This window comes from Protobothrops mucrosquamatus, unplaced genomic scaffold (genome assembly GCF_001527695.2).
Source record: "Protobothrops mucrosquamatus isolate PMUCROS unplaced genomic scaffold, P.Mucros_1.0 scaffold33, whole genome shotgun sequence".
Taxonomy (NCBI): domain Eukaryota; kingdom Metazoa; phylum Chordata; class Lepidosauria; order Squamata; family Viperidae; genus Protobothrops; species Protobothrops mucrosquamatus.
In genome coordinates this window covers 97,395-110,275 of record NW_015386417.1, presented here as the reverse complement: position 1 = coordinate 110,275, position 12,881 = coordinate 97,395, and positions in this window count along the sequence as shown.

The window sequence follows — 12,881 nt, the reverse complement described above, 5'->3', positions numbered from 1 at the left end:
TCCAATCACCATACTTTTCCATTTCTATAAGTGTTAAAATTGCATCCCAAAATCACAGCTAAGTCCATCACTGCTTTTTCTCTGTATCCTTGTAGATTTTCTTTAGTTATTGCCAATCCAATTCCGCTTTCGCAGCTCTTTCTTCCACTTCTCCCTCCTTCCAGAAAGAGCAATAATATCCTCCCACTGCTTCCCCTGAGATGCAATACCGTAATTTTCCAGTTCTATAAGTATTAAAATTGCATCCCAAAAGTCACAGCTGAGTCCATCACTGCCTCTTCTCTATATCCTTATAGACTGTTGAAGATCTTTAAACAAAGCGGAAATTCCATTAAGCAAAACCAATTTTCAAACTTCTTTAATCCAAGCCTCGAAGAAAAAAAAAAGAGAGGGGGGGGAAATCCAAATCCAAAATTCTCTCCTTTAAAAGGAAAAAATAATCTCCAAAACTTTCCATAAATCCAAAGAAAAAATATATCAAGGTTACAACCTTAAGCCAAGGGGTAACAATTTCCCTCTTCATTCAACACTGTAGGAAAGTGAAAGTAAAAAAGGAAAGTCACTCTCATCTATAAAAAGAAACGGCAAACCGCAGCCATTTTTTTCCCCTCATTTCAACTTAACTTTAATAAATTGAGTTAAGGTCTTAGGTTACTCAAGTCCAATTTCCCCTGGTCAGTTCCGTCTGGTTATTATTTACTCACAGTTTTCTATAATTCACAGAAGTGGAGGCAACGACTGGCTTTGTTCCCAAAAAAAGGGAACAAAGGAACTTGGGAGGCGGAGATTTCCCGGACTCCGGAGGAGTACCCAATTTCGCTCTCCCGAGTGAGGGGAGAGCTTTTGGGACTCTACTCCTATCCAGGAATACTCACCTCGACCCCTTCTCCCGGGGCACAAGGTTCCAAGCCGCTGAACAGCTGCTGACCGCTGTTCATGCTGGCTCTGACGCCTTCCCAAGCGGACGGCTCCGAAAAGAGCCACCATCGGCGCGCCGTCCCACCGGAAGTCGTCCGAATTTCTGACACTTTTAAAAGGTATTGTACATAGGTATTAGTAATTATGGTTTGAGATAGAATTCTGCAAAATGAAAAACATAGAAACATAGAACATGATGGCAGAAAAAGGTCTTTACTTTGATTTTTTAAAATTTATGTATTTATTTTTTAATTATTATTTTTGTTTTCTTACTTATTTTTATTTTATTTTTAATTTTTTGTTGGATGATGGAATGTGCTTATCCCAAGCATGTTTAAACTCAGCTACTGACGTCTGACCCACTATCTCTGCTGGAAGTTGGTTGCAAGTTTCCACTACTTTTTCTGTGATGTAATACTTTCTAACATTACTTTTGAACTTCCCTCCTGTCAGTTTGAGGTTATGCCCCTGTGTTTTTGATTTTTGCTTAATATTGAAAATACTGCCTTCTAGAACCTTATTCACACCTTTAATACATGTAAAAGTTTCAATCATGGCCCTCCTTTCCCTTCTATCCTCTACGCTGTACAAATTCAGTTCCTCCAATCTTGCCTGATATGTTTTGTCCCTCAGACCTTCCACCATTTTGTTGCCTAAAGTTTTGTTGAGTCAGTCTTATTTTTTTAAGTGAGGTCTCCAGAACTGGACACAATATTCCAAATGGAGTCTGACTAAAACTCTGTGTAGTGGGATTAGGACCAATACTTCTAATGATGCATCCCAGAATTTTGTTTGCCTTCACATTTGCCTGCCACACTTCATTTTGCAGTCATCTGCTATATGAACACTTTAATCTTTTTCTTCTGTTGTTCTGTCTAACAACAATCCCATCGAAATTTCACCCACTGGAAGAATCTTTTCCCCTAAGAACATGATCTTACATTTAGAAACATAGAACTGCAATTTCCATATTTTTGACCAATTTTACATCAATGCCAAATCATATTCCATGTTACAAATACTCCAGGAACATCAACTCTATTACACACTTTGGGTCATCAGCAAAAAGATAAACTTACCTAGCAATCCTTCCGTTACATCACTTGATATTGTATTTACAGGATATCTTTGATTTTAAAAACAGGTACTATGACACCACATAATATTAGCAAAGTGTTTTATCATCCTGACACTGTTATTTTACGCTTGTTCATCTAGATTCCATTGGCCTCCTTTTTTTTTTTTTATTGTATCTTTTAAATATGCTGAAATTTAGAATCAGGGTTTCATACTGAATTCTACCCTAATTTTTTTTGTTGGGAAAAGTAGTTACAGATTTCTGAGAATTATCTATGAGAAGGAAGGAAGGAAGGAAGGAAGGAAGGAAGGAAGGAGATGGATGGATCAATAGAAAGGGATAAAAAGTAATGACATAATGCAAACCCTTTAAGTATTGTAATGAGTTAAAAAAAGTTATTTTAGAGCAGTAATGCTGCAGTTTATGTTGCCTTGCATAAAATGCCACTGCAGCATAAGATGAGGCATTTTTTTTGCTGCAGCTATTGTTGTAAAGGATGAAACGTAAATATATAAAATTATAGCTGAAAAAGATAAAATGTAAAATAAGTGACAATTATCTTACATGTATCCTTATATTTTATTATTTGTGCATATATAATTTCTCTGAGAATTGGAGAGACCCCAGACCAACCCACCTCCCAATTATGAAGGTCGCTTACTGATATTGAACCAGATAGCATCACTTAGCTTAGGCCCTCAAGTAAACACCCTGTGAGCATACAAACAGGGACATTGTCTTCTAGTGGAAATGATATAATAGTTAGATTTTCAAAATTCCGAAAATTATTTTAATTATCAGTTTGGAGAGGCAATCTTTATATATTTATTAGACAATACAGCAGATGGCCATTGTATTTTTCATGCTGAGAGAGGAATATAAAATTTAGGCACCAATTTACAAATAGAAATAGGAGCAACATTCTTTCAATTACAACAGAACAACTAGATTATTATCTCTCCTTGATAACACTTTTAACCAACTGTAGAACAAAAATATTGTTTTTGATCCACAGCTAGTCACTAAAGGGTCAAGCAGACTTTTCCGGCACTGTATGGAAATGAATATAGGGATCTGTCATTTAAGGATGGTTGCATAGGTGTTCCATTTATATTTCTGCAAATGTAATATTTTGGCACTCAAACAAGAAGAACTGAGCAGGAAGTTGGATCAGCCAATCAGTATGCAGAATGCTCATCTTTGCACAATGAGGAATTGGGATTAGGGAGGTCTGCATTTGGCTCATTTGCAGCCACCTGCAACCTCCACTTACCAATTGTTGCAGTATAGGTGTGCAACATACAGTTGCCAGTAACTCTAAATCTTAACAGTATACTAGATGAAACCAATATTATTATTTGTTAGGTTGCAGCCCTCTGTCCACTTAGCTAGGAATAAGCCCCTTGAAAACAATGAGATGTATTGCCTAGAGGTTAGTTCCATGAGATGATTAAATATGAATTCAAACCAATGATACTAAACTCATACTAGGGATGAGTCAGGGCAATAAAATTAAACTTTCAGAGTCATGAAAAATTAATGTTCTGGGCACAAACCAATGTATTATCACTGGAAATATTCCACCAAATCCATACCTAACAGACTGGGGCTAAACCATGTCACATAGTTCTCCCATAATAGGGTGAAGATGACATGGTGCGGTCATTTTTAACTGGAATGTCAAATTCATCTCAAGCACTATCCCTCACTAGTCCAAAATTGGTGGATATATATCTGCTTGAAGACTGATGTCAAATGATAAGATCTATCTCATGTGTCTCAATACTGCGCAGATCTTTCATACAGCCAATATTAAAGATGAGAATTCTGAGATCAAGAGTTTTGCTAAGTTAGTTTCTTATATATCCTTGTATTAATCAATCCTACACCTAGAATTTTAAGAATGGCATATAAACTTATGGCAAAGGCATAATGAGATAGTCCTCAACTTATGATTGTTCATTTAATGACTGTTCAGAATTATAATGGACACAGAATCATTGCTTTATGGTTTGTAAAGCACTTCCAGCCATTGGAAATGTTTTACACACACACACACACACACACACACAGAGAGAGAGAGAGAGAGAGAGAGAGAGAGAGAGAGAGACAGAGACAGAGACAGAGACAGAGACAGAGACAGAGACAGAGACAGACAGACAGACAGAGAGAGAGACAGAGAGAGACAGAGTATGGAAACCTGTTTGTACTTACAGCTGGCTACCAAACTCCCTGGGATCATGTAGTCACCAATCTTTCCTGCTGGCTTCCCCAGAAAGTCAAAGGGGAAGCAGGCAGGGAAAGTTGCAAGCTAACTGCTTGCCTGCCACAGAGTGGAAATTCTGCCCCAATAGGCAGTTCTTTGAGAGAAAATTGGTTGCCTGACAGGAAGGAATCTCAGCTCTAGGTGGGGCTCAGGTACCCCCATGCCCTCATGGACAGCTTTTTGAGAGCAAAATGACTACCTGCCAAGGGAAGGGGAAATCTCAAAAATTTGAGCTCCATTCTGCAGCCATTAGAGGGAAGGGGAACTCCTTCAAAGGACTGCAGAAATGGAAGACAGATCCTGAAGAACTTCTCTCAAGGCTGCAGGAATGGAACTCAGGAGTTCATTTCCACATTTAGAGAGGGAGGGAACTCCTCTGCAGGATTGTAGAAATGGAGATCGGATCCCAAAGATCCGAGGTCCATTCTGCAGCCCTTTTGTGGACTTCCCTTCCATGCATGGAGGAGAGATGAACTTGGCAGGCAGCTCTTTCTCTCCATCTGGTTAATGACCTGGGAGATCATTTAAGGACTGCCAGTTGGAGTGCCAGGATTGTAGATGTTGGACAAAATAATCATATGGGTGTCTCACTTAATGACTGCTTCACTCATCAACCAAGATTCCAGACCCAATTTTGGTTGTTAAATAGAAGTTTGCTTGTTGCATGTTGCAATGAAATTGGAGCATGAGAATAACAACCTAGACATCCTTAAAATTGTACATGATGTATACATTGTGGCAAGGAATAAAAGAAGGCAAATTAAGTTCCAAGTACTAGCACCATATTACAGAATTGCAAAACACAATTCACTAGCATTTAATATATAATTAATTGAAATTTCTAGGAACATATATATAGATATAGATATAGATAGAGATAGAGATAGAGATAGAGATAGAGATAGAGATAGGTATAGGTATAGGTATAGGTATAGGTATAGGTATAGGTATAGGTATAGGTATAGGTATAGGTATAGGTATAGATATAGATATAGATATAGATATAGATATAGATATAGATATAGATATAGATATGTAACCCCCCTTGAGAATTGAAAGAATGAATGGCACAACTTTTTACATAGTTTGTAATTTAGAATTCTAGTACTACTAGCACATCCACACATTAGCTTATTTTTATTTTAAGGAAAAACATGTTTTAATGAAATTTTTGTTTATGGTGGTGGTTTTATAATTATAAAGACACAGCTGGGAGAATGGGTTGCCTGCAGTTAATTACTAAGATGGGCGGGGGAGCCACTTTAAGCAAATTAGCTGAATATATGCAGTATTTACACTAGGGCTACAGAGACATTGCCTGTGCATTGAAGAACGGAAGCTGAGTTTGCATATCAAGCTAAATGAGATTGATGGCGTACATACTCTGCAGAGGAGCAAAATAGCTACCTATTTTCAACTGCCTTAATGTCGGAAACATTTCATGTTTGCAAAACACTGCTAGCTATTCAGTCTGCAAATTATTTCATGTGAACAGACATCACCTTTAAAATGTAGGGATGTGAGCAAATTACAGTTACAGTGCATACCAAACCCACTTGTCAAAGGCAACTTAAAAGAGATATCTATGCCTGAAAACATTTATATGCAAACATACATCTGAATTAAGATGTGTGTGTGTGTGTGTGTGTGTGTGTGTGTGTGTGTGTGTGTGTGTGTGTAGGGGAGTTCATTGAGCAAACACAGGCAGTAATTGGGAATTTTGTGGGGAGTTTGGTGGGAAAACTCCAATCAGCTCCAAGTAGCATGGAACACAAAGCACCTTTGTGTGATCTACCAGATTTGTGCAATGTTTGTCCTGCTGAAAGAGAATCAAAACAATGCCTTTTGGAAATACAGATCAGGGAATATGATAAGTTCTGAGACAAGGCAAATGAAGTGAGATGCCAGAGGCATAGTCTTATGAAGGTCTCTGGATGGAGTTCAATTCTGCGACTGCAGACGAGCGGACAAGGCCTCCAATCTGTCAGCTTGGCCATCTGTTTATTAAATGCTGCACACCGCCGAGTCCTTAAGGCAGCCTTAAGGTGACTCAGGATGGATCTATGCAGTGACAACCTCTTTGTACAGGGAGGTGGTGGTTCCTACAGCCTTGGAAAAGATGGCAGTATTCCCTCTCCTGAATAGACCATCTCCAGAACCTTTCACTTTGGTCAGCCAGTTTCCAATCTTTCTTTTTTTGGGAAGATTGTGGAGAGGCTAGTTGCATTGCTATTACTGAGAGTCTATTTTCAGACTATCTTCAGACTGTGGTATAGTATGAAGATAGTGTTTGCTGCATCTGTCAGTGATCTGTGGCCAAGCTGGGATGGTGGTGGTGCATGGAGATTGTGCTCCTTAATCTCACTGTGACTTTTGATCATGCCAGTCATGGTATTCTTCTGGACTGCAGGGGCTGGGAGTGGGAAGCACTGGGTTTCTGTGTTTCACCCGCTTCTTCAGTGGTTAGCTCCAATAGGTGTTGATGAGAGGGGAGTGATTGTGCCTAGGACTCCTTACTTGTGGAATGCCCCAAGATTTGATTCCTTTCAGGTCCTTCATATTTAACAACTACATGAAAGTGCTGGGCAAGGATTCTTTTTGTTTGGGGTTCAGTATGCTAATGATACTCAGTTTACATATCTACCCAGATGGTGCAAGTGAAGCTGTTGAGGAACTGACCAAGTGCCTGGAAGCTTCCTTGAGTATGGATGGTGGGAGAGGGAGCAGATTTTGGCACAAGCCTGACAATACTAAATGGCAGAGGTACTGTACCCATTTCCATCACTGGTCTTGGAGTTGAACTTCCCCATTCAAGAATTCTGCACAACTTGTGGACTGGACTCACAGGTACTGCTAAAAAGCAGGTGGTAGCTGTGGCCAGGAAGGCTTTTGCATAGGTACATCTTGTGTGCCAGTTGCACCCTTTCCTTGACTGCAGGTCAATGCACTGGTTGTCTCACAAATGGATTATGCAAAGCAGTCAACATGGGGATGCCATTAAAGACCATCCACAAGCTACAACTGGTTCAAAATGTGCAACCAGTAATGGGCATTTCTCATTGTGGCCATGGGTCACCATCATTACACAAGTTGCATTGCTGCCAGTTGACTTTGTTCACAGGCCTGGAGTTATGTCGTGCAAGGAGGGGAGGGGACTGCTGGGCTTGGGTTTAATGATTGCTTTTAGTCTGGTTGTCTTCTTTCATTTATGTTTTTAATTGTTTACATTATTATTAAATTTTGTAAGCACCCCAGAGCCCACTAAAGTGGGTGTCTATATTAAATCTAAATAATAATAATAATAAAAGCAATAATAATCTAAAGTGTTCTGGGACTTTAAAATTCAAATAGACAAGCACCTGCCACATAACACCACAGACTTAATAACTATTGATAAGAAAGACAAAAATGGATGTTGGACTAGCTGAAGACAGCGGAATAAAATACAAAGACTTGCAAATAGAAGTAGCACAACTGTGGCAAAAGAAAGCAATGATAGCAACAATAGTAATACTATAGATGCCTTAGGTGCAATCCCAAAATAATGTATTTATTTATTTATTTATTTCCATTAACTTATATGCCGCCCTTCTCCCCACGGGACTCAGGGCGGCTCACAGCATGGTATTCACAGCATGGTATTCACAAGTGAGTACTACTTAAATACTATCAACATTGACAAAATCACTACATGTCAATTGCAAAAGATAGCTTTACTTAGAACTGCTTACCGTATATTATGCAACAATACCTTTAATATCATCTAATAACAGCTACCTATCACAGATCTTCAGGAAGGACTTGATAGGTGGATAAAAAAAATGTGAAATCCAATCTAAACATTTGGATAACTATGTAACCAACCATATAATAATAATACTCCTCAGAAAGTGGAAGGAAAATGAATGGCAGAAAATACAAAGAGGAACATGAGGAACACAAGTGGAAACCTGTGACTCACAGAAGAAGGATCAAGAGGAGTTCAGTGTTAATGAAGCTCAACAATCAGTGTCAGGCTCTCACTCTTGAAGACAACTCACAGCTACCTGAGCAAGGGTTGCCAACTTTGACTTCTCAGAATAGGATACATTAAAACACACTTGGGCCCTCACGGGTCAAAGATATGCCCTTCATTTGAGGAACAAGAACACTCTGCATTGTGGTAATGTAATGTTTCTTATCCTTGGCAGCTTTAAGATATGTGGACTTCAACATCCAGAATTCCCTAGTCAGCGTGTGTTAGTAATTCAATGCTGAGAGGAACTGAGGATGCAGTTTATAAACTTGATTCAACGTTGTGGTATAGCTTTCCTAATGCCTGCATTCATGATATGAAATAGACTCAAGCCTGATAACTGTTTTTTTCCCCTAGCGATTCATATGAGATAAGTGACACTGCCACAAGTGACTTTCAACATGTCTTCAGAGGCCATAATGTTCAGGGCAGGAAGCTGAAGGTTCTAGGGCTGCAAATATATGTCATCTTTCTTTCTTTCTGATAAGAGTTGAGAATATACAGGAAAAAAGGAAGAGGATGGCAAAGGGCCAGAAACTAATATACTGTCAAGCACTGAGGCTAAGAACAAGAAGGAAAGGGTAAATTGTTAGAATAAAGCATGGACTTAGAGTGGCTGAAAGCCACAATACTGAAGCCTGTGGAAATCTTGTTGAAAGTGTATGGATTAAAAAAGAGAGAGTAAAAAAGGAATACTGTTATGGGAGTTTATCGTATATTGACAGGATAAATGAGAGATTAGATTTTCTGGTTCAGACAACCAAATTTTCAGAAACATGTAACAATAAGAATGAGCTATTTCAACTATCTGCTAGATATCTAAGAAGGCCAAAAGAATGGCTATCCTGGACCAACTGGTTTTATTCTGGATCTTTACCAACAGGGAAGAACTGGTTGAAGAAGCCAAGGTTACTAGATCCTTGGGAGAAAGTAATCATGTTGTTTTGAGTTTTTGACATCAAGGAGACAAGGATTTTTTTTTAAAAAAGTCAGATTTACATACTGGATTTCTGAAGAGTGAATTTTGATGAAATTGATAGACATATGCTGGATTACTTGGAAAGTGGATTTTGATACATACAACTTGAAATCCTGAAGAAGAAATGTATGTGGGGAATTTTGCAAAAATTCTGACATACTGAACCCTCAGTACAAACTATTATTATGAGTTACAGAATGGGAGATTTTTAGAGACTTGTGTGTCTGTGCGTAATTTTAAAATACAAAATTTCTAAAAAGTTGAACAAAGAAATATGTACACTATATGGAACAGAAGGAAGGGCACATAACCCCCCCCCCCAAAAAAAAGGTCCAAGAGAGGCACTAGAAGCTGTAGAGGTTTTGCCAAAAATGTTGAAGTTCACAATGAGCTGAGACATATAAGAAATGCCTCAAAGAATGTCTTCTTCTCTCAAAAGGAAAAGAAAACATTAGCTGGTCAGCACTGTATTTCCAAACACTGTATTTACAAAGAGAGAAGAACAGTTAATTAATTTTAATGAGTTCAGTTCTTCAGGGCCACATGAATTACATGTTATAGTACTGAAGTAACAAGAGAAGGTGATTGCGAACTTGCTAACTGTAACTTCTGAAAACTCCTGGAGAATTGGTGAGTTCCCAGAAAACTGGAGGAAGAGCATATACTGTCACTATCTTCAAAAAATGGGAAGGTGAAGAACCCAGAAAATTATAGATCTGTCAATCTGGCTTCCATGGGGAGCAGGTTCCTGAAGCAGATTATTAAACTGTGTATTTGTGAGCACTTGGATAGGAATATATCAGAAATACAAGTTTTGTTACAAACAAAGTTTATCATTTGTATCTCTTTCTAGACAGAATAACTAACTTAATAGATAGGGGAAATGCTAAGGACACAGTGCACCTTGACTATAGCAAAGTATTCAATAAAGCAGAGGTCTCCAACCTTTTTGATTTGGCGGCCCGGAAAGGGAGGCAGGCACCACTACGTGTGCATGTGCAAATGGGCCACACATGTGTGTGTGCAAAAATGAGCCCTGTGCACGCACGCACAAATGGGCCACATGAAAGCACATGCACACATGCGAATAGCCACTTGTGAGTGCATGTGCACATGCAAACAGCCACACGTGAGCGCAAGCGCAAATGCAAACAGCTGCACGTGAACCATCACACATGCAAACAGGGCTGCGCAGGCGCAAGTGCTTCAAATGGGGCAGCGCTAGCGCTGGCGGGATGCTATGGGTGGCACTAGCGCTGGCGGGATGCTCAGGGTGGTGCTAATGCCAGTGGGACACTCAGGGTGGGATGGTGCTAGGGCTGAAGGGATGCTCGGGGCAGCACTAGTGCGAGTGTGAGGAGTGAGTGCATGTGCGTGTGGCGAAGTGGCTGCGGCCCAGTAGTGAGCCGCAGCCCACAGTTTGGGGACCCCTGCAATAAAGCATGTCATAAATAATCTCTTTAATAAAATGATAGTCGAGATCAGGATTTCTCAATTTTTTAGCTCCATAAAACCTATTATTTTTTTAAAAAAAAAAATCCTGAAATCCCAGATAAGAGAAACAGTTCTGATGATAGACTACTGGTTGTGAACTTTTTTTTTTTTTTTTTTTGCTCACATTCACAGTAACTCATAGAATTTCATCAAATACTTTACAGAAAATGCTTGAAAAACACAGGTCATGAATGATGATACAATTGTTAGAAGGATTCATCAACATAGTCAGCATCTTGTCTTGTGCCCTGTGCTGTTTATCATTTGTATTAATGATCTGAATGAAGGTGTTGAGGTAATAATTACCAAATTTGTAGACAACACAAAGTAGGAGGTTACTCAACACTTTAGAAGAAAAAAAAGAAAATTAAAAAGTGTTTTAAATAAAATTATGGGTATGGGATCCTGAATTAAGTAATTGTGACCAATATACTGTATTATAACGTGGTCATTGAGATAATTAGGGAAAAAGAAGTTCCAGCTTCCAATTCTTGGAGAATCTGGACTATAAATGACATAAACTGGCATTGTGGTTTCCTACATTTTATTTTTGCACAATGTAAATATGGACTCAGTTATAGTGGCGATGGGAGACTTGAAAGAACAAGTTTGATAGATCCTTATGAAAAGAAATCTATGAAGATTTATCTATACGATACCAAGGTGCCCTTATGTGTGCCCTGATGACACATAATAAAATATGTTTTGTTGTATAAACTTTATACAGATAAGGCTTAAAAAAAACACCCTACAACACCTGAGAGAAATAGAAAAGCTACCTCTGTTCACTTTATCTCTCCCCTCTCACACATCTGTTGACCCTGGAGACTAAACAGGCCTCCTGAATTATCCTCCATGGAGGATTAAACCCACAATCTACAGTTGGCATCAATTATTCTTAAGCCAGGTAAACTTCTTGATGTGGGTTTAATACCGAGTTATTTCAAAACGATGTACAACCGGCACTTCGGTGTAGTTCCAGTCAGCGTTTGGTTTCTGCTTAGGTTGACTGCGCACCTGCTTCCCCTCGCTACCCCTGTCTCGACCACCATATCCCGCTTTTCAGCCGCTGCCCCCGCCATTCCTGAAGCTTGGAGACTGAAGGGGAAGTCTGAGAAGCAGACTTTTGTGACATAATGCACCTCACCTAATGGGTTGTGTGGGGTGTGGAGAGTTTCAACTTGAGTATTAAAGTGAAGAGGAGGGCCAGCCCCAAGAGTTGCTGAAGGGGACGCGACTAGAGAGAGAGAAGTGGAGCGGTGCGATTCTCTGCGGAAGGTGGAGAGAAGGGGGACAATTTCCACTTAGTTCAGCCTAGTAAAAGTGCGCTCTCTTTTCGCACAACTGAACTTCCCACTCCAAGGAATTTAGCAACAACAGGTCTCCAAGCCAATGAATAAGGTCGGGGAGAGCACAGCAACGCCCTACACACTCTCCTGTCCAACCTTTAAAAGTGTGCGGGGTGGGGGGAGAGGAAGGGAATTCCTTTCCCTTCGCTAAGACGACCTGCCCAACCTTCCGTGGAATGAAAGAAGAGACTTCGACCAGTCATCCTGCGCCGGTAGCGGCCTCTTCCCAAATGCTAACAGGGCAGGGATTGGGGAAGCGCAGCTGGGAATAAATGCCTGACTAGAGCGCGCGCGCGCGCACCCTTTCCCTCTCCCTCTCCTCGGCTCCACGAACGCCAAAGATGAAGCCAAGTGAGGCCCTGGCTGACGCGGCTGAAGGCTGGCAGCGATGCGCGAGAGACTTTTGGGGCCGAGGGTTCCCCCACTTCCCCTGCCTCTGTTGAATAAGACCGACGAGAAAATAGCCAGGGCAAAACGCTGCTCCCAAGATCTTCCCCTCTGGATGTTTCTTAGAACCAGTTCTGGAGAAAAAAGACAAATGCCGGGGTGAGAGGGAAGCGGGGGGTAGGAGGAGGAAGAGGGAGGCTCAGGGGACCTCTAATCCTGCCAAGTTGAGCGCCAACGCTCTTTCCCCCGAATCTTCCGCGGAGAGATCCGGCGAAACAGCATGAGGACTGGCTTTTCGGCTCCCTCCCGTGCGCTCTGGCAGCTGCCTCCTCCTCCTTTTACCCATCCTGCTGCTGGCAGCAGCAATCCAGGCGGTGGATGAAGGGGGGGGGGGG